Here is a 4,759-nt window from a genome sequence, read left to right on the forward strand (position 1 = left end):
AAATATTTACTATCCCGTACTTTCACAAGTAATTCTTCGATCGAGGGCAATGGAAATGCATTATCCTTAGTGACTGCATTCAACTTCCTATAATCAACACAATCTTACCAAGCCATCCTTTTTCCTAACAGCTACAACTGGAGAAGCCCAGGGGGGAGTTGCTCTCCTCGATTATCCCTTCTTCCCTTAAAACCCTGGACAGGTAAACATCTAAATCGATAACGTAACACGCTACCGCTTGTTTCAACTTCACCTGGTATATTCTAGTCGTAGACTAGGATATACTTAATAAAAAAACATGGAAGTAACTTGATGATTTTTTATTAACCGAGACCTGAAAACTTTAGTTGATTTTGAGACTACCACTCTCGGGGCCCTGGGAGCCTTTGTCCTTGCTACTTGATAAAAACAGCATAATGGTAGTTTCTAGGAGTCCCTGAGGCATATTCAGTTGAACTATGAACCTTCTAGGCTGAAAACAAAAATCTGGAAAGAAAAGGAATAGGGGGAAATTTTTAGTAACGAAAAAAAAAGTTACGTGACAAAAATATTTTTTTCTAATATAAATTACAAATTGAAACTGCTGAAAATTGAATACATAAAATTTTATTAATAGATAAATAACATGATATATGAAAATCCTGAAATAAAAAAGTTAACTATCTTTTTTTAAAAAATCAAAAAATTAACTAGTACCGATAATGAATTTTCCTCTTTCATATTTACATTATTCCAGTCTATGTGACCTATAATATCCGAAAATTATTCCTAGAATTGTAGAAATTATTAAGAAAAAACAGAAATTAAAAAAAAAAAAAGCTGATGGTTCTACAGAAATATCTTGAGGAGGATTGGCCATCGTCACTGTGAAGTTGTTCTCATTTTCCATGTCATAATCGTCCTCATACGTGCTATCTACCTCTATTTCGTCATTATCAACCTCTGTATCGCTTCCAAGGTCATCAGTACTAAACAATCTCATCAAGATCTCCTCTTCAGAAAGATTTCTGCAGGCTATGATCGAAACTGAAAAAAGAGAAAAAGACACAATACTAATATTGGCTAAATTAATCTATAGATGGTAATCCTACATCCAATATACCATTTGCATCATGTTCTCAAATCATCTATCAACGTTCACTATAAGCATTGAAATACTATTCATAGAAATAAATATATTGTAATCAATATTGTAAAACTTGTGAAAATCAATCACATTCACTTCCCAGGTAAACGTCTAATGTATACGCTACCAGGAAAAACAAATATGGCGATTTCCAAAAAATGGCGAGAGAGAGGACAGTGGCAGTTGTTCCTTCGGCTGTCTCTCTGGTCTAACTAACCGGTGCTGGGTAAATTTCCACTCAGAAGTCAAACCCAAGCGGCGCAGAAGTGAAAAAGTGGTTTTGCGCATATAGGCGGTAGCGAATATGCCACACGTTTACCTGTCCAGAGTTAATTTATTAATTTCCCTTTCTATCTCTCCCTGAAAATGAATAAGTACCTTATAAGGCCTTGACCTGATCGGCTCCGCCTGCCCAGTTTCAATGCTAAAGGGATATCGATCAATCCTCCAGGGTTGCTTATCTCCAATTGCAATTACTTCTGAATAATTATTGACAATGTCACTAACTACATGTTGATCTTCTGACAGACATAATTTTTGTGCTTGTATAATCAAATTCTGAGTGCGTTCGTCTGTGCGGGCTGGAGTTGTGGCTCCCAACATCCCATTATAAGCAATTTCACATAACTCTAACTCACACACAAAATCACTTCCTAAAATAACTTTATTTGACAAATTAACTATCGTTATATCAGCTCCGTTCTCTTTTATTTCTGTCGACCACTCTAATATCATATGGGCCCAATTGTCATGGGGTTTAACAACGGCCTTGGTTCTTTCCGCAAGAGGGCAACACGGAGTCACCGATATGCTCGTAAGGGTCTGGGGAGCCAACACTTCTCCTCTCTCAGGTACAGCTGTTACCCTACTTAAATGTCTCTTCGAGTCTGCACATGTGCTTACTGTCTCATTACTTTCTATCGGCAAAATGTACCCTCCTGCTTTTACTGTTATTGTATCTTTTCCCCCAAAAAGGCAAATTTGATTATTACAGATAAAATCAATTCCTAAAATAGCCTCGATTCCTGGAATTCCCAAGGTGGGCAAGACAAAAAAGTCATGCGTAAACTTCACAGACACCACCTTAAAGTTGACGTTTGTTGTATAGTTTATGTGTAATTTATTTCCTCCTGGCGTGGCAAGAATTATGGATGCCGCCGACTGTACTGGGTTTGATGAGAATCTTTTTTCAATCAGTGAAACACTGGCTCCTGTGTCGACCAGCGCTCGAATGGATTTATCTGGTAGGTCAATCCTCACTGCTAACATTCCTAGACGACCATTACGAGATATGGGGCACAGACAAATGACCTCTGCTGCAATGCCGCTGCTCCCTAGTGCTGTGGGGTTGAGGTCAAGGGTACTCTCCCTATATGCCCCAAATTCTCTCTCTCTCTCTCTCTCTCTCTCTCTCTCTCTCTCTCTCTCTCTCCATTGTTATAGGTACTCTCCCTATGTACTTGAAATTTCTCTTTCCTCCCCTAAAGTCCATACTCCAAGAAATGAAAGTTGCATCTATAGATCCTTGGGACACTTTCTTTGGAAAGAGGAAATTATATAAAAAGATGGAATATATTATGACGAAGAAGGCAAGGTAGTATACAGAAACCAAGTTAATCTCAACTTATACATTTGTTTAAGGAACTAAATAGACAAAAAACAAAGTTAACCCTTAGAAAATCTTCCAACAATAAACAGGAAATTTGGTAGAAAACATAGATAATGCAGGCAGAATTAAGCTAAAACGCAAATATATAAGAACGAAAACTCAGTAGAGCGCATCCCTTCGCTTATATCATGATGTATATCACAAAATAAACAATTGAAGTATGCGCATTTTGGCACAAGTATCATGCAAATAAGATAAACCCAGGTCGGGGTATGGCAAAGCGACGTATTTGGCCTTTCCGTGACCCTGGACTGTACTTTTGATCCAATCACTTCCAAAATCTGATGAAATTATCCTTGTATCATGAATAATCACGAGATTCGGTGAAATAGTTTTTGAGTTATGCAAATCACAATCACACAGACAGACATAAAAACAAAAGCACACCTATCGAAACATAACCTTTGCAATAAAGTTGGCGAAGGTATTAAGAGAAACTAGTAAAACCACAAAGAAAGAGAAAAATTATAGAAAAGTCCTACAGAGTGTCGCAATTCAATGCTCAGTCAGTTAGAAACCAAAGGAAAAGTTCAGGACAATGATAGCTAGTGAGGAACTAGATATCATAGGTATTACCGAGACCTGAATTCATGAAAAAACAAAGGCTTCTATCTGAGAATAAAAAATCCCAGGTTTCAAACTTTTCAAGAAGAGTGGAGAGTCAATGCTCTATGTTAAAAATCACCTAAACCCAAAAGAAATTATATTAGAAACACAATATGAAGTGAGAGGGGCAAATATTAACAACATAGAAAACAAACATGTCCATACTAGTATACAGAGCACAACATAAATCACAAGAACTGTATAGACAACTGGGACAAGAAGTGAACAGTAAGCTAGCCGTTCTAATGGGACACTTCAATGCAGCAATAAATTGAAACGATATGAACTCTACATCAAACACAGAGGGACACAGGCTATAGAATTTGTCAGCAATGAATTCCTCCTTCTATGGGTCGATAAACCATACAAATAAGGGAAACAACATACTAGACATTGAGCTAAAAATAGAAGAAACTTTAGTAGCCAATGTATCAGTGGGCGAAAATATCGGCAAAAGTGACCATAGAATAATTTGGTTTATGGAAATATTCCTCATCTGAAAGAAATGAAAATTATAATAAAGCAAGACTACAGACAATGTAACTGGATAAAATTTAAGGAATATTCCAAGAATTTAGAATATGACGAATCAGGGAATAAAGGTACACAATATGTAAATATGTAAATATGTAAATAAATGGGACTAAATGTATATCGCATAGAAATATTTAACTAAATGGAACGCCACAATTCAAATGGTTCAACAGAGAAATAGCCAATGCAATAAGAAGCCAAGACAGGAAACGTAAATCAGTGGGTCCACGGCCCCCTATTCATGAATTTTCCAAGACAAAAAGTTAATCATAAATGTAAATAAACTAATTAAAAATACTAAAATCAATGAAGAGAAAAGAGAGGCTTAAGCTAGTAAAGAAAACCCGATTGTTTTTTTTCTTTTTTTTTTTTTGCATATGTAAACAGTAGAAAACGAATAAAAGAAACATTAGCCCATTAAGAGACTCAGAAGGTAATCTTATAGCAAATGATCCGGAAAAGCCAGACTAATGAATACATATTTCACAACCGTAGACACTAGGGAAAAGTCAACGACCATCCTCGAACCAGCTATCAAATATGAAAGGCCAAACCACTAAAGAGAATCACCCTTATAACGAAAGATAGCAAAGAAGAAATAAAGGGACTCAGTAAGTCTAAGGCACCAGGTCCAGATATTTATCCAACAGAGATTATAGAACATGAAGAGGTAACCCCAATCTTTTACAAAATGTTCCAAAAGACAGATAACGAAACAAAGGCAACATAAGGATAGAAATCAGGCAATGTTCATCCAATCTACAGGAAGGGACCAAATAAGAACCAGAAAATTACAGACCTGTGTTTTTAATTTCAGTGCCTTG

The 4,759-nt window shown here is 36.4% G+C and overlaps 1 long non-coding RNA gene across 2 annotated transcripts; it reads right to left on the reverse strand.

Moving 5' to 3' along the window:
* Positions 1–333: 333 nt before the first annotated feature.
* Positions 334–1,338, reverse strand: LOC137643737 (uncharacterized). 2 transcript variants are annotated; one of them, XR_011045062.1, is made up of 3 exons: positions 1,254–1,338; positions 920–1,026; positions 334–486 (listed from the first exon to the last, which is right to left on the reverse strand). It is a non-coding gene; the product is annotated as an uncharacterized lncRNA (long non-coding RNA). The 2 variants fall into 2 exon arrangements; XR_011045063.1 differs by having other exon boundaries at positions 833–1,026.
* Positions 1,339–4,759: the final 3,421 nt, after the last annotated feature.

This window comes from Palaemon carinicauda, chromosome 1 (assembly GCF_036898095.1).
Source record: "Palaemon carinicauda isolate YSFRI2023 chromosome 1, ASM3689809v2, whole genome shotgun sequence".
Classification (NCBI taxonomy): Eukaryota; Metazoa; Arthropoda; class Malacostraca; order Decapoda; family Palaemonidae; genus Palaemon; species Palaemon carinicauda.